Source organism: Sorex fumeus, unplaced genomic scaffold, assembly GCF_029834395.1.
Source record: "Sorex fumeus unplaced genomic scaffold, SorFum_2.1 ptg000063l, whole genome shotgun sequence".
NCBI lineage: Eukaryota > Metazoa > Chordata > Mammalia > Eulipotyphla > Soricidae > Sorex > Sorex fumeus.
In genome coordinates this window covers 24,210,850-24,229,566 of record NW_026606120.1, presented here as the reverse complement: position 1 = coordinate 24,229,566, position 18,717 = coordinate 24,210,850, and the positions used below count along the sequence as shown (strand labels likewise).

The 18,717-nt window shown below is 38.2% G+C and overlaps 1 pseudogene; it reads right to left on the bottom strand.

Annotated features, from left to right (window-relative positions):
* Positions 1–18,717, bottom strand: part of LOC130034952 (contactin-associated protein-like 3) — a 166,673-nt pseudogene that overhangs the window by 18,602 nt on the left and 129,354 nt on the right.

The following is an 18,717-nucleotide window of genomic DNA, read 5'->3' as shown; positions in this document are numbered from 1 at the left end:
GTATTTTGAGGTCTTTTCCCATTGTTTGTTATTGCCTGTAAGCTTTCTGCTGCTCATCTTCAAGCTTACTTCTTCTGTCTTCAGCTGTAGTCATTCTACTGTTGAGGGCACCCACTGAGTTTTTTATTTTACCTACCGATGCTTTTATTTGTGACATTTCTATTTGCAGCTTTTTTACTTCTGCTCTCATTTCTTCCTCAGTTTTATTGGCTGTCCATTCCATTATTCGTTTCATGTCCTCCTTTAACTTGCTGAATGTATGTTCCACCTTTTCTTTGAGTTCATTGAACATCTTCAACATTTCATCTCTGAATTCTTTTTCGGAGACATCCTATTTGTGGGTAATTCCTGTTGAGCACTCTGGACTCTTCTTCATCCTCTCCCCGTGGTGGGGATTGTTTCTTCAAGTTGTTGTGGTGGTATGGAGGTGGGACCTTCCTGTTCACTATCAGTATTCTTCTCTTGCTTTGAGAAAGGATTCTGGATGAGCTTGGTTGATGGAGGTGGCTGTTTCAGTATACTTTGATTGGACTAGGCCAGTGGTCTATAGCCTAATGTGTTTGGGATAGTCAGGATGTCCACTTTAGAATAAGGAAATGGAGGTTTAGCTGTGAGTCCAATGTGCTGGGAAAGGGGGAAATAAGCTGCCGCTCGGAGGCTACACAAAGCATGCTGCCATAACTGTGGGTGGGAGGGGCCGCTTATGTCCCTGATGCTGTCATCTAATACCCTCTGAGGTGCTCCTGACGTTTCTGGGCGCCATCTTTTGGCAGTGCTCCACATTTGCCTCTGCTGGCGCTGGGGTCTTGCAAGGCCCTGAGGTTGGGTCTGGGCCCATGATTTGTATTTAAATTAGGATTAAGCTGTTATTATATAGAACCTTGAGAAAGAACCTAATTAATCATCACTAATAAAACTGATTAAAAATAGGGAAAAAGAGAGTACATTGATTTGACAATAATGCTGAATTATCTTTTTCCAAAGGAAAGTCATAGTACATAACAATAGTAAATTGGTCATATAAGGACAAAAGATAAAATGGTTATTTTTAGCAAATGGATAGCTTAATGGATGAAAACAGCTTACAAGAAAAAAGTGCACGCTACCCGTGATGTACTCGATATGTCAAACACAGTAAGAAGTCTCATGATGGAGACGTTTCTGGGCCCCCTCGAGCAAATCGATGAACAACGGAGGACTGTGATCAGACCGTGAACATGAAAAAATTTGCAATAATTTGCTTTGAGAAATTGATGCATTTTTTTTACCAAGACTGATGGTGTATTTTACTATAATTTAATAAAAGGAAGTTTTCTTTATGCACTCTAATTGTGAACAAAAGAACTATAGGCTTCTTGTAGTTACTTATATAAAAGTAGCAACAAAATTAGATTAAAAACCACCCTAACATAAATTCATCTAAAACATGAAATATTTTATGAGCTTTTGATCAAGATGCATGCCCCTAGACACAGGTGAAATGAATATGTATAATTTTATTAGAGTTAATTGCTACAGGCTATAAATTTTACTTGAATTTCAACTTTAACTTCTAGCTGAGAAAGATAGTTCTTAACATATTACTCTTGAACCATGTCATTAATATTTTAAATTCTGTGCTAATAACTTCTATATTTAAACTTGTAGGAAAATTCAAATGTATATAATGAACTTTATTATTTTACTTTTTAATTAAAATGATCTCCTTCAAAAATGTGGTTAAATCACTTTTCATAGTTAACCACATACTTCTTTATTGTCTTGAAAAAATTTTTTTCAATTTTACACTTAGTAATAGCAATTTTCTATCTTGAATCATGGAAACTTCTGAACATGCCTCCTTTCTCCTCACAGACAGTGGAGTCACTGATGATAGGAAATTGTGTCTTTGTTTATTTTGTTCATTGAACATGCCTGTCGTGATGACTTGGGGGAAAGTACATCTAGACATTTCTTCTGGCATTGAGAAAGAAATCAGCTCCCGGGGGTAGACTAAACCAAAATTCCACTCAGAGACTGCATATTTTCTAAGTGTGGCTCTGGGTGGTCTCATGGATTACTGGAAATAATCTATTACTAAGTCTTCTCAAATATAACTAGCATTAGGGCACCCAAAGAGCTCAATGATAGATTTTAAAAAAGGAACTCTTCTCATAAAAATGTTCTCATCTACTTGGATAAAATTTCCTCCACTTGGATGTTAAAAGCTCCATTTAAACAGTTATAGTAAATTTACTTCTTATAATGTGTTCAGCAACGTCATTTTGTTGAGCACAGTCTCCAGGGAGGAAGGTCCATTCCACTGTTCTCTAAGGTAAATGTGGTCTTTGATTTTTATCTTTGTCCTTTTAAGAATTTTATTATATCTATATGCATTGCTGTTGTTATCATTACTGAATGCTAGGCGATCAGTTTATTTCTTTCAGTGGTTTTCCAGTTCTTTGTCATTTCTTATACTGTGTAAGTGTTTTAGATAGAAGTACAAAATTCAACTACATCATAAAAAATAGGGAATACAGATGACCAAGAAATTTAGTCAAAGTCATATATTGGGACTCAGATGCTCAATTCTACAACTGCACTTCTGTAGCTGCAAGTGTCTCCTATTCCAAATGGGAAATAGTTGCTCCCATCTTCATTCCTGAGCAAACTGATCCATCAGTGTATCCACAAAAGAGGAATGGAACTAGAACAGTGACCTCAAACAGGAGCCTAAATGTTAACTGCCTTTCGGTCAAAGAATCAAGAAAGTCTTTATCCACCTTTAAGGCACCTTTATAATACAGAACCACCACTAGAGCAAGTCAAGAAGTCACGAATCTCCCAAACTAGTTTAATCTGTTTAATCTGGGATTAAAAACCTAAACTAGCTCAATCAAGAGGTAAAGTACACTCCTGATTTAGTTTAATCTGGATCTTCAACAGTTGCAACTAGAGATTTCACTTAAGCTGCATCACCACTTGTGCCTTGTCACCTTCACAAGAGCCCTGGCAAAGAACTAGAATTTGTAATATTTCCTTTGTCCATAAAATAAGAAATCATAATATTTGTCCATTGTCTGACCAAAAGTCATGATAGAATTTACAGTTACTGTGTATTTTTATTATCCATTCATGGGCTTTTCCTAATCTCAAGTTTTAACTAATGCACATGTATACAACTGGGATGTCCAGACCAGGAGTAGCAACAAGGTATAGTAACATTACTCTTAACAGTATACAGAGATATTATTCATAACAGTATAAGTCATAGTGCCTAAATAATCGTTTTAAAATTGGGGTAAAATAAATGACCTAAAGAAACAGTATATCATTGACTGAAAAGATAATACAGACTCTTTTGAACTATTGATCACAAAATATGAAGTATAGCAGAAGTAATAAACAGCCACAAAAGGGTTTTCCCCCATAACACTTAAATCTCAATAAAATTAATATCTTATATATGATCCAGAAAGATAAACTATGCCTTTCAAAGCTTATTTTAAACTAATTCTTGATGAAAAGGTAAAATTTAAATGTATAATGAGTTTTATATCCAGAGGTGAAGAGACAGTACAGTGGGTGGGGCATTTTCCTCGCATGCAGGCAGCTTGGGTCTCATTGCTGGGCCACCTATTGTCCTTTGACGCCTCCCAGGAGAAATCCTTGAGGCCAGAGTGAGGAGTTAGTCTGAGCACAACTGGGTGGGTCCAAAAACCAAAGGGAAAAAATCATCTTCAAATAAGAGATTATCATGAATCTGAAGAGAATGAATAGTGGTCATGAAGGTATTTTGTAGAATATCACATCTGTAATTTGCTACTGTAGCACTGTCCTCCCGTTGTTCACCGATTTGCTTGAGCAAGCACCAGTAACATCTCCATTGTGAGACTTGTTGTTACTGATTTTGGCATATTTAATATGTCACAGGTAGCTTGCCAGGCTTTGCCGTGCAAAAATTGTTTTAATATATGGGGAAATACATGAATGAATATGAGTTAAGCGTAGGATGCAAAACTTGCAGTAGTCGATCAAAAAAATTCTTATTAAAAACAGGGGAGGGGCCCGGAGCCATGGTACAGCACTACCTGGGACAATAAAGGCACCTCTCCTCTTCACCCCCTTCCCAGGCAAAACAGGACCCAAAGCATACTTCTTGGCTAAAGTAAAAATCATCCTTTCTAAAGTGTAAAAATCTAGCTTTATCAATAAGTCATTTATTGATGCCTGATTTTTATCAGTGTGAGCTTGGTTTATAGAGTAGAAACCAAGAAGTTTAGTGTTTCCTAATTGCTAGACAAAAACAACCAACCTTCATTCTGCTTGATTATTAAGCAAAGGCTGTGTGTGGAAAGGTCAGAAGCACTTATTCTTGATTACTTGTCCCCGAGACAAGGTCACAGCTTCTGAGAATTTTTCACTCCCTGGGATATCATAAATATGAGAAGGAATTCCTTTCAACATGGCAAACACCTTCTGGGTCTTTATCCTAACACTTCAGATCCTCATCACGAAGTGACAGCATTCTGACACTTACCGAAAATTGTCCCCAGTGTCAGGAATTTGACTGCATTGAATTCGGTCCCCGAGGACAGGATGACATGTGTCCTTGTATTCTGGTTAACCTATTAGACGTCCACCAGCATTGTCCATTCAAAATGGTGATCAATTTTGATAATAAAAATGAGACAAAAATCATTTAAAAAATCAAAACATATGTTAATGATATTAGAAAGATCAAGGGAGAAAGCTGTTTTATAGAAAATTTTCATAATATATCAAATTCTACTCCACCCTGTCCCTTAATTTTTTTCCCCCAGTTAAGTACCTACCATAGATATATAATCAACAAAGAAATGTAATGAAATAGATATATAATCAACAAAGAAATGTAATGAAATCTTAAAATTTTTCAAATCTTAAAATTTTTATTATTTTCAAAAGGAAATTTCAAAAAGGAGATAGTGTCCACTGTACTATCTCTCTAGTCTAGATATAAAATTCATTATACATTTAAATTTTACCTTGTTACCAAGAATTAAATTGAAATAAGCTTTGAAAGACACTGCTTATCTATTTTGATCATATGCAGACCATTTATTTTATTGATATTTAAGTGTTATGGGGGAATCTTTTGTGGCTATTTATCACCTTTACTATGATACTTCATGTTTTGTTCTCAATGGCCCAAAATAATCTGTATTGTAACATGTACAGAAAACAAATATAGTGATTGAATATATAGATTATTCTTCAAAACACTTTTCAAATGCATAATTTAAATAGTCATTTTAAAAATATATTCTCACTCTCAGCCGGGTCTTACTTTCTCTGTTGAATTAAAATACTGGTAGCACTGATTCTTTTGTCATCCAGTGGAAAATGTTCCCTTAGGAATGGGACCAATAGTCACTGTGATAAGCTGGACAACATTTCCATACCAAAGAAAAGGACAGCTGAGTATTTTAAATGGTCACATATTAATTACATTTAATAGGCTAAATAACAACTAATATCAAACAATAAAACATGCTGTTTATTGTCCTTGAAAGAACTATGGAAGTCTGCCAAAAGCATAGCTCTTTTCTTAGCATTTATTATCAAATGGACCACTTCTCTGAAAGTCACATTCTAAATTACTATTGATGCTGTTGCGTATACTGTCTTACCTCTACAAAGACTGCGGCTGCTTCTCTGCTAATTGTCACCCGATGAAGTTTCCCATCAGCCACAGTTTTAGAGCCAAGATTAAAAATATCAGGTTCCTGGTGTCTGTCTAGTTTATATGTGATCTGCAAACTTCCTAAAGAAGGGGGAAACGGCATTTTAAACTAAAACAGAATTTCATAAAGAGAAAAGGAAAAAAACCCCTTCCAGTGTGAGACCTAAACCTTTTACTTGTTGTTCAGTTCAATTTAAATCTAAATTTATTTATTTGGGCTCACCTGATAATTAATATTTCTATTCAATAGAGCCAGTCTGAGTTGGGGAAAGACCCAGAATCAGGCTTTCACCAGGCTGTTCGAGGAAGGAATAGGAACCTGCAGGTGGGCTTGTAAGAAAACCCAAGACAAACCAAGACTAAAATATGACCTGTGACCACTTAAAATTTCCACTGATCAGAACAGCACTCACTTGTGTGAAAAGGACCCCAGTATAGAATGGCTTTTTTTTCAGATATAAGCTTTTCCATCCTAAGAGACAGTAAACCAAAGCACAAGTGTTTATTGAACCTATGTCTTCTGGATTATGTCTGTGCCAGGGTTGTTGTAATTTACTGGATTTTGATCTTTTTGTGTACACATCCTGTCATTGTCACTGTCCTCCCGTTGTTCGTCGATTTGCTCGAGCGGGCCCAGTAACGTCTCCATTGGATACTTTGTTGTTACTGTGTCTGGCATATCCACTACGTCACGGGGAGCTTGCCAGACTCTGCCGTGCGGGCGAGATACTCTCGGTAGCTTGCCGGGCTCTCCGAGAGGGGCAGAGGAATCGAACTCGGGTCGGCCATGTTGGCTGCGAGCAAGGCAAACGCCCTCCCGCTGTGCTATCACTCCAGCCCTGAAGGCCAAATTCAGAGTGCCCTATTTTACTCTTAATTTCAATAGTAATGACCTAACTGTCTCACTTATATTGTGTTTTTACCTTTTGGGTCACACCTGAGGGTGCTCAAGGCTTAATCTTGGCAGGGCTCAGGGAACCATGTACTATTGATGACTGAACTACATAGGGGGAAGCACACCACCACTGTACTATCTCACTGGCCTAAAATGTCTCTTTTTTCAGTTTTTCTTACATAAGGTAGAAACTTAAGTTAAACATAAGAAAATTAAAGCTTGGTTCTCAGTTAATTATTCATGTGGTATTCATATTACTAAATGATAAAACCTCTGGCAATAATACATTAACATTCACTTTCCATAAACATAACTTCTTTTAATGTTGCTTATTTTGATGCATTTTAAATCAGTACCTGAAACACTGAAACACTGTCCTCCCGTTGTTCATCGATTTGCTCGAGCAGGCCTAGTAACATCTCCATTTTTTGAGACTTGTTGTTACTGTGTTTTGGCATATTGAATATGTCACAGGTAACTTCCCAGGCTTTTCCGTGTGGGCAAGATACTCTTGGTAGCTTGCCAGGATCTCCGAGAAGGGTGGAGGAATTGAACCTGACTCAGCCTGGCTGACTGCATTCAAGGCAAACCGCCCTATCACTGTGCTATCTGCATTTGCATAACTAAGTTTTGCAATTGCTCAAATTTTCTACTAATGTTTCTGAAGAATCAAGAAACAGGAAAAATAAGATAGATGTTAGTGATCTGCCATGATATGCAAATCCCTCTGAAGAGTGTACTATCACTCTTTTGTCCCTCTGCTTTCCTCCTTGGAAGGGAAACTTCCTCTTCTTTACTCTCTCCTTCTAAAGTAATCAGTGAGAGATAATAGCAAGCTTTCTGAGCACTCAGCTTCCACATGCTCAAGGAAGCAAGGTTGTAGCCTGATTCTTTTCTCTAACTGAGCATCTTAGACTGATTTGGTAATCAAGTGTTGAGTAATAACTCGCTTCGTTTTGGATACAGATATGACATAAATAAGTGATGAGTTAGGTAAATCTTATTCATCTCATACTTATGGATATCAGCACACTTTGTTTGCTTTCTTCTTTTATTTTTTTTTTCGGGGGTGGTGGTTAGACCAATCTTGGTGGTGCTCAGGAATTTCTCCTGGCGATGCTCAGGATTTACTCCTTTCTCTATACTCATGTATCACTCAGGGGAACATATGTAATGCCAGGGATCAGAATACAGATTCACAGAGTGCAAGGCAAGCAGCCTACATACTGTCCTATCACACTAGCCCCTGTTAGCTTATCTTTTCTTTTCCGGTTTTACCCAGTGGTGCTCAGAGCTTACTCCGGACTCTGAGCTCAGAGATGGCTCCTTGTCATACCATGCAAACATTTGCACTGCTTGGAGTCAAACCCAGGTTAGCTGGTGTAAGACAAGTTTCTTTCATGCTGTGCTATCTTTTGGCCCCTTAAACCAAATAAAACTATCTTTTATGAGGTTTAATGCAGCTCCTTGCTTAGATGGAGGAAATATTTTATGTAAAAAATATCTTATTTCCTGGAAACCTATCCCTTGCTCATAGATCGGGAGGATTAACCTTACCAAAATGACACTACTCCCCAAGGCATTATACAGATTCAATGTGGTCCCTATAAGGGTACCCATGACATTCTTTAAAAAAAATTGACAAAACATTCATAAAATTCATATAGAAAAATAATGTCCCACAAATTGCTAAAGCAATTCTTGGGGAAGAGTAGATAGGTTGCATCATCTTCCCCAACTTCAAACTGTACTACAAAGCAGTAGTAATTAAAACAGCATGGTATTGGACTAGAAACAGACCTGCAGACCAATGGAACAGAGTTGAATATTCTGACACAGCCACTCAAGTATATGATCACTAAACCTTTGTCAAAGGAGCAAGAAACGTGAAGTGAAGCAAGGAAAGCCTCCTCAGCAAGTGGTGCTGGGAAAACTGGATAGTTATCTGAAAAAAAACTGAGCTCAGATCTCTGTCTTGTAAGGTCCCTTGGGACCCTGAGGGAGATTCCAGAGTTAAAACACTACTACTTAGTAACTCTCCATTTCCTTCCCCCTCCCTAGTAGAGCCTTAGCTGTGAAGCCCTTCCTTATTGGGATGTAAATTCTGAAACCATTTGTTGACTCTTCCTTGCTGGGATGTAAATTCAGAAACCATTTGTTGGCCCTTCCTTCTCTGTTACCTCTGTTAGGAACTTTTCCCTTATCCTCTTCCACCAAATCAAATTGAGCCTGGTGATAACCAAATGTCCAAGTTACCCAGTAGCCCACTAGCCACAATGCCTATGTATGTAAATGCTGATCTTTGAATCTATAGGCTAAGGAGTAATGTACTTTTAAATGGATTGGTTAAGAAAGTATATGTTGTTACAAATCTATTGGCTATGAAATGCACGGGCTTTGCTGTAATGGCCAGTGAAGGCCTATGTAAGATCCCCTTTGAAGAAGTTCAGGGTCTTGCCTTACCTATCTGACCTGCATGTCTGTGTAGGCGGCTTGACCCTGGCTAGCCAGTCTTACAATAAACCTTGCTTGCTGTTTGCAGTTTCTGGAGTCTTTTTGTTGTTAAAGGGAGATCAGGATCCGCGTCCTAACAGTCTAACCCCAAGCACAAAAGTTAGATCAAAATGGATTAAAGACCTAAGTATCAGGCCTGAATCCATAAGGCACATGGAGGAAAATGTAGGCAGAGTCCTCCACTATAATTGAAGCTAAAGGCATCTTTAAGGATTAAACACCACTGGCCAAGCAAGTGGAAGAAAACATAAACAAATTGGACTACATTAAACTAAGAAGCTTCTACACTGAAAAAAAAAACAGTTACCAAATTACAGAGAGAGTCCACTGATTGGAAAAAATTATTTATCCAATACCTGTCAGTAAGTTGTTAATACATAGGATATACAAGACATTAGTAGATCTGTGCCAAAAAAATCCTCCAACAGCACCAAAATGGGGAGAGGAAATAAACAGAAAATTCCTTAAAAAGGAAATACAAATGGCCAAAAGACACATGAAAAACTGCTCTTCATCACTAATCATCAGGGAGATGCAAATCAAAACAACAATAAGATATCTTACAACAGAGTGACTGACACACATCAAAAAGAACAAGAACAAGCAGTGCTGCTGAGGATGTGGGAATAAATGAACTCTCTTTCATTGTTGGTAGAAACACTGACTGGTCCAGCCTTTTTGGAAAACAATATGGGCATACCTCAAAAAACTAGAAACTGAGCTTCCATATGAGCCAGCAATACCAGTTCTGGGAATATATGCCGGGGTGCAAAAGTGCACAGTAGAAATGACATTTGCACCTGTATGTTCATTGCAACGCTGCTCACAATAACCAGAGTCTGGAAATAACACATGTGCCCAAGAACAGATGAAGGGTTAAATAAATTTTGGTATATATACACAATGGAATAACATACAGCTGTTAGGAAAGATAATGTCATGAAATATCCTTATAAGTGAATGCACATGGACAGTATCATGCCGACTGAAATGAGTCAGAAAGAGAAAGACAGACATAGAATGACTGCACTTGTTTGTGGAATATAAAATAACATAAAATAAGACTAACACCCAAAGACAGTAGAGTCAAGGGCCAGGAAGATTGTTCCAAGGATGGAATCCTGCCTTACAAGCTGGGGGAGAAGACAGCCAGGATAGAGAAGTGATTACTAAGTCAATGATGGTTGGAGGGATAGCTCAGACTGGGAGATGTTTTCTGAATGTAGATAAAGGACCAAACATGATGACTTCTCAGTATCTATATCTAAACCATAACGCCCAAAAGTACAGAGAGAGTAAGAATAAAATTGTCTGCCATAGAGACGGGTTGGTGTCGTGTGGGGGTGGTACTGGGGACATCTGTGGTGAAAAAATTTATGACTGAAACTCAATTATGAAAGCTTTGTAACTATATCTCAAGGTGATTCAATAAAAAATGCTAATAAATTTACATACCAGATAAAAAATTTGTTTCCAAATTACCTGAAAAAGTCATTTAGATTATTACTGAACAGAAAAATACATCCTGGGAGTAGTTTTATGTTGATCTCATAAAATGATCAGCATTTTATGGAAGACTCATTTGTTTATTCATTAAAATGTGGACATTATTTACACTTATTTGTGACAATAAGTGAAGCCTAATAAATAGAGATGTTTAGGCCACCCAATTATGTTGCACCTTAACATGAAAAGGACCCATCCCTGCATGGTGCTAACTTTCAATTTCATTCTTTTTAGTCTTACACTACAGACACTCACCATTTGTGGTGAGGATCACAGAAAAGTATTCCTCTGAGAAGGCCCCAACAAAGAACAGTAGGGAGGGAAGCCCTGTTGTCCTGAAGCTTATCGCGGTCTCTTCTCCTGTCAGTGTTAGATCCTCATGGGATCCAGTTGCAAAGGAACTGGTGTTCGTGCTGGGGGTGTGGTGGTAAGGTCCTTGAAAACTGTAAGTGATTGATGAGTCAGTTCTTAAATATGCAGAAACCTCTGGAATGACACACATATAACTGTTATATGTAAAAGCCAAAGACTTTAAAATTGAGGCCTTGTGATGTATAGTTGCAAAGCTATTCATGCTTGCATTTCATACAATGTTTCAACACCCATCTCTCCATCAGTGTACATTTCCAACTCGTTCCCTCCCCCACACCTCTTCTCCAACCTGCCTCAATGGCATACTCTTTTCCTCTCTGTCTCTGCCTTTCTGTCTCTGTCCCTCTCTCTCCTTTTGAGCATTATGGTTAAATGCAAGAGTCTTGATCTATTTATATTTAAAGACTACCTAAGAGAGAAAACAAGAGTGACATCATTTTTACATGTTTTCTTGTTTAAATTTAGTTTGGATATTTTGGTTTGGGGGCCACACTCAGCAGTGTTAAGACTTCTCTACACTCAGTGCTCAAGCATCACTTAGGGAAGTTCTCAAGGGACCATTTGGTGCTGTGATTGAATCCCTTCCTCCTACAGGTGCAACTAGCCCTCAGATGTCTTACCTACTCGTGTGTGTGGGCTTTCACATTAAAAGTTTAAATTCTATTATTGGGAATGCTAATTCAAGTAGCCATCATGTATTGTTTATCCATTATGTATTGTCTATAATGGATAGCCAATGCTAATTGGGAAAATAGTATTTCAAAACTTAAAAATAGAATTACCATATTATTCAGTGATTGCACAGTTGTGTCATTACCTGAAGAATGTGCACATATCCATGTAAAGAGATATATTTATTAGACATGTGCAAATCCCTGCTCATCACATCATTATTCATAATCACCAAGGGCTGGAAACAATCTAAGTGCCCATACATGGATGAATAAATAAAGATGCTGTGTGCAGAATTCATGAGAGAACGTTATTCAGCTCTGAAAAATGAATTCATGTCAATTGCAAAAACATCGATGGCTCCAGAGGTTATCATACTCATTGAAACAGATAACTAAAAACTAGATGATTTCACACATGTAGCAGCTAAAGAAAATAAACAAATGAATAAATCAAATCAACTTTCTATTTATCTTCCTAGATCCAAATCAACTTGTAGACTATAGAAGCAAAATAGCATTTACCAGAAGGGAAGATGGAACTTTTCACTATACCTCAGGTTATGAAGTCCTTTATATTTATTACTGTGTATATATATATAATTATATATAAATTACTGTCTATATATACTAAAAACTACATAATGTTATAGACCAATATTAATTCAGTGTAAATAGTCAAAATTTGCAATATTGATACAAAATAACTAATCCCATCATAGACCCAAATCAAATGACATTGATTGGTAATCCAACATGCTTCGTAAGGTAAAGGCCCTCCCGTCGAGCGGGCCCAGTAACGTCTCCATTGGAGACTTTGTTGTTACTGTGTTTGGCATATCGAATACGTCACAGGGAGCTTGCCAGGCTCTGCCGTGCGGGCGAGATACTCTCGGTAGCTTGCCGGGCTCTCCAAGAGGGGTGGAGGAATTGAACTCGGGTCGGCCATGTTGGCTGCGTGCAAGGCAAACGCCCTACCGCTCTGCTATCACTCCATGAAATTATGTACATATTATATATAATATTATATTTTTTATAATTATGTACATATTAACTATTTGTAATATTTAATTGCACTGGAGTGATCCATGTGAAAATCCAGTTCAGACAGAGTTGGAGGTTATGGGTCTCCTCGTGACACTGCACTGAGGGGCCTCTGAGGACTGGCACCAAGATTTCACAGGATAGTCTTCGAGGTCTGCAAACTGAACCTGGTCTCTTCTCCAGTTAAACAGCAAGATGGAGACAGAGCCCAGGGAGATGTTTCTGCAAGCCATATACTACAACATTATTTTGTGTTTTCCATCCCCAGGAGCCCTGTCCCGGGTTCCACTCACCATGGAAGCAGAAGGGCCCATCATAAGCAGAGGAGGTGCAGTCACACACAAACCCCCTTAGCCTCTCCTGGCAGAGGCCTCCATTGTGGCACAGATGTCCATAGCTAGCACAGTGACCTGGGCATCCTGGATCCACACCTGGGGTCACTGTGGCTCTTTCTTCCAAGTCCAAGGCCAGCCCATTCAAACGCAGGGCCCGGATGCACCCCAGAAATCCTCTCCGCCTGGTTGCTGTACCTCCTGCCAGAGAAACACCCCAGATGTGTCATAGTCCTGTGTCTTGCCATGCTAATATTCCAGGGCAAATATATGACAGTACTAACACTAAAATACTGCCCCACGTGTTATGATCATATGTGGTTTTGAAAATATAGACTCTAGTCAATTTAAAAATCATCAAACAACAATATGGAAACAATATGGTTACATATTCTAACAGTATTTTTCATGTTTCATTTTGATTTTTGACATTCATTCCTTTATAAACAATGAAATATAAACTATCATTGTTTATAAAGGAATCCTTTCAAAGTGATCCTTTGAAAAGTGATCCTTTTCAAAATTTATACTCAATGAAATATGTGTGGAATACAGTTACATAATTAAAAATCTTTCCAATATATTATAAAATTATAGATTAGAATGCATAGAAAATATTACAGTTGTAATTTTGAAATATAAATATGCATTGCAAATTTATGTGCATTGTTTTGTAATCTTTGTGATTTATTATGTAATTAATATCATTATTGCTGGGCTGGAGCGATAGCACAGCGGTTGGGCATTTGCCTCGCACGCAGCCAACATGGCCGACCTGAGTTCGATTCCTCAGCCCTTCTCGGAGAGCCTGGCAAGCTACCGAGAGTCTCCCACCGGCATGGCAAAGCCTGGCAAGCTCCCCACGATGTATTCGATGCCAAACACAGTAACAACAAAGTCTCCAATGGAGACGTTATTGGGCCCACTCAAGCAAATCGATGAACAACTGGAGGACCATGACTGTGAATATGTAATAATATAATTTTATAATTTGTTTTGACTATCATATATTGAACTATATAATAATACAAATAGCATATCTAAAATTTTTCTTTATATAACACAAATATTTATATTAGAGATCTCTCTATTAATGAAGCTTTAGAAAGGAATCAAGGAAAGAGCAAAGAAAAAGAAATTTGAGACAATATCTATGGTTTCAGCTTATCTTATCTATCATAACAATCTGAAGTTGGATCGTTTGAATACTACCTGAATAATAAATACTTTCCATTGATCACATCTTATGTAAGCCTAAGACAATTATTCTTACCTGTTGGGGGCTAGAGCGATAGCATAGTGGGTAGAGCGTTTGCCTTGTGCATGGCAGACCAGGCCAACACAGGTTCGATTCCTCAGCCCCTCTCAGAGAGCCTGGCAAGCTACCGAGAGTATCTTGCCTGCACGACAAAGCCTGGCAAGCTCCCTGTGATGTATTCAATATGCCAAACACAGTCACAACTAGTCTTACAATGGAGACGTTACTAGACCCTCTCGCAAAAATCAATGAACAATGGGAGGACAGTAACAGTGACAGTTGGGAACATAGGTGAAAGCTGGAAGCTTGTTTTAAAAACAGATCTGAGGGCTCATTCTAGAGATTCAACTCAATACTGGGATATGGGAGTTACCCAAAATGTGAATTTTCAGCTAAGTTCTCAGGCTTCAGTAATATTACCCTAGGGGATAATGTTAATTTGGAGTAGATTTTTCATAAATTCTTTTTTAAAATTTAACATTTCATTAGTTCTTTCTCTAGACTTGAAATCGGAAGATAGAGCTATTTAGTATAAATCTGCAATAATTAATTGAAGGACACTCTAGCTCGGTAAGAACTAATTATGCTTGAAGTTGAATTTTATGATTCCATGAACTGTATACACACATAGTTTAACTCACTGCATGGCATTAGACTCATAGATGCTGGAGGTATACTCTGGCAAAACAGACTGTATGCTAGTTTGTGATTTTTGTCTGTATCTAATTGGGTTGTGTCCTTATTTACTTAGAAATGTCTCATGTAAAACATAAAAAAAAAGCCAAGTAAGAGTGAATCCTTTAATCTGCTTAGTTTCCAAATCACACTACTATTGTCTGAAATGTAATGTAGCAAAAATCATTTTTACCCCATTGAAGAAACTAACAGCAGTGAAACAATAAGCACGAAAATTAAGAGAGAATATTTCTAAGACTCAGATATTTAATGTTTAGAAAAGGATTATGAGGAAAAAGGAGAAAGCTTGGGCCCTAAATATGGTGCATGATATGGGACCAAAGGGAGGTGCAGAGAGAATTGAGGCTCAGACTGATGAGAGTCGTTCATGGATAAACACCCTGAGCGATGTCTGCATGATCCCTCAGATCTGTTTCCCAGGAGACAGATGATGACTGGGTCCCAGTTACAGTGCATGTTCTCTAACTCCCCTGAGAGGCAAAGTAGGAGAAATAGACAAAAATGGTCAAGAGTTTTATAAAAACCATTGTTAAAAAGTGACTGAAAGAAATACAAATAGACTCTATCTATATGATATTGAGTGCAAACATGGGAAACAGTTCAATACAAGTTTAGAATTTTCTTTTGGTTGTATATGTGGTCAAGCCCCTTGATCCCTCTGGATCTCCACCCAACACTATATGTTAAATATGGAGACCTGAGATCATGGAGCCCATAGTAGTATTGTTTTGCCATTGCTATGGTAACTATTTATAGTAACCATTGTCTCTTGGTCATTGAATCTATTCCCAGCACTGCATAGTTATGAATGACAGCACTCACCGACAAAGAGCTGGCTGTTGAATTGTAAGCGGGAGTGCCCATCAGCAGGGCCCGACTGGGTTCTGACAGGGAGCTGATCCACTTGGAGAGTTGCTTCCTTAATGTTCCTCTCTGCCTTCACATAGTGCCACCGATTGTCATTCAAGGGGGTAGAGGACTTCACTTTGACTTCACAAGGTCCATTTCCCACATCAAATGAAAAGGTCACTTCCGCAGAAGCTAGAAATATAGATGTGAGTTGCTTATGGTCATTCACAGGGAGAAAATATGACTTGAGTATATGTGAGAAGAGTATGGTGACATGCTCGCTTAAAGGGGACCTTGGGCTAAAACAGACTGCCATTCCCAGTTGTCTTAAGAGCAAAATAAGTCTGTACCTGGAGGGAGAAAGCAAAACTATTTTAGCATATTCCTTCTCAGGTGCACTATTCATCTTGCTAAGTAATTACTAAATATTTAGTACTAAAATGAACAATTTACCTGGTTTAATATGACAAATGTATTCATGTAAAAACGGTTTAAATCTTCACATAACTTTATTGCATGCACTGTATGAAATTTTGGAAGCAAGAAATTAACCTCTGCACAAAACAATTATAATATACCTAATGAATTATATCAAACAGTTTCATAGCCTAGTAGGATGCTATTTGGCCCATTTGGTGTCAAATTCTGATTATACAAATTGCTATTCACAACACAAAATTGGCATAGGATATCACAATCCATTGCCTTACTATTGAAATGATTATTAACGATTATAGAATTTTAGTATTTAATAGAGAAATACAACTGAAAAAGAAACAGGCATCTTATAAAAATTAGGTCTATAAGGGGCATTATTAATAATTGGGTACTCAGTGGCTATGTCCAGATAAGGTCACTCACCACGCAGCTCCAGCCGGATGAAGTCTGTGATTCCCAGGTTTTCTACTAACACTCCAGAAGGGGCTGTGGTCTTAAAAAAGAAAGACATGTCAGCACTAAGTTCTCCACGGAATGCTGGGAAATGGAGGTATGATGTTTCAGTATTGAAGGAAGCTGAATTCCAAAACGAATCTGTTTACAAAAAGAAGGGATACAAACAGTGAGAATAGGTTCGTCCCCAACGCTGCGTCTGACCTTTCTATCCCTCAGGTCAGTCTTAATTCGAATCTGAGACTTCGCTTTCGCTGCCTACGTGCACCAGACGTTCTCTAAGACCCTGAGCCTATCATCCCTGAGCCTCTTCCTGTTCATTCCCAACACCTGATCTCTCCATCCCTCAGGTTGTACCCCTCACACACACCAGGTACCCATAGGGTGCATGGCCTCTTCCACAGTGGGCGTGGCCTCGCAGAAGTAGGCGTGACCTAATTTTGGACTGAGCGGCCACAGGTAAATTAATCATACCCAGCAATCTCATATAACTCTCAGTCTCCATGCCACCTTACCAACATGAAGAAACAGTGCAAATGCCCACCATGAGAAGAGGATGATGAAAAGAGTCCAGAAGCCTCATTAGGTATTACTCACCTAAGGGACCTCTCTGATAAGAATTCAGATATGAAGTAATGAAGATGTTCAATGAACTCAAAGAAACAGTGACACAGTTATCCAATAAAATAAGGAGGACATGACGGAAACAATGGATCGGAAAATCGAGAAATTACAGGAAGAAATGAGAGCAGAAATTGGAAAGCTATGGACAGAAGTGTCATGATTGAAGGACTCGGTAGATGATATAAAAAACTCAGTCTGTGCCCTCAACAGTAGAATGACTACAGCTGAAGACAGAATCAGTGAGCTGGAAGATCAGCTGCACGAAGCTTATAAACAAACAAACAAACAAACAAAAAAACAATGGAAACAGACCTCAAAATAGATCTAGAGCGAATCAGAGTCCTAGAAGATGATTCCAAGAGGAACAACATTAGAATTGTTGGAGTACCAAGGATCAGGGAAACAATCCCAATAAAAAAGCAACGATTAAACAAATCATTGCTGAAAAATTCCCAGAGCTGGACAATGCAGCCATTCAGATTCAAGGAGCCCAAAGGGTGGCAGCTATAAGAAACCCTAACAATAACACTCCAAGACATAGCATAGAATGGTGGATGCTGCTGATAGAGACACAATACTGCAAGCAGCAAGGTCAAAGAAGTAAATCACATACAAAGGAGCACCTCTTAGATTCAGAGCAGACCTATCAGAGAAAACCCTCCAAATCTGAAGGCAATGGTGGGATATAGTGAAAAAACTCACTGAATTGAGCACTTCACCAAGAATACTCTATCCGGCTAAACTCTCACTCAAACACGAAAGGAACGGTACACTATTTTCTGGATAAACAACAGCTCAGAAACTTCATAGACTCAAAACCAAACCTAAAAGAAGGGATAAAGGGGCTACTATAAGACAAGACAAACCCTACAAAGCACAACAGACCCTTACAGAAAGATGACACAAAGTCCCATAAAATAATTTCTCTCAATGTCAACAATCTAAATTCACCAATTAAGAGACACAGAGTGGCAAAATGGATTCAGAGACAGAACCCAACATTCTGCTGCCTACAAGAAACTCATCTGAACAGTCAGAGCAAACACAGACTCAAAGTTAAAGGATGAAAAACAATCCTGCAAGAAAAAGCTCCCTCAAAAAAGCTGGGGTGGCCATACTAGTATTCAACGACTTACATTTCAGGTTGAAAAAGATTAGAAGGGACAGTGAAGGCCATTTTCTATTCATCAAGGGATATGTACAACAGGAAGAAATCACACTCTTAAATGTATTCGCACCTAATGAGGGAACAGCTAAATATTTTAAACAACTGCTAACAATTTTAAGGACATTGCTAGCAAGACAATAGTAGCCACTGGAGACTTTAACATCACATTATCACCTCCTGATCAATAAGAACA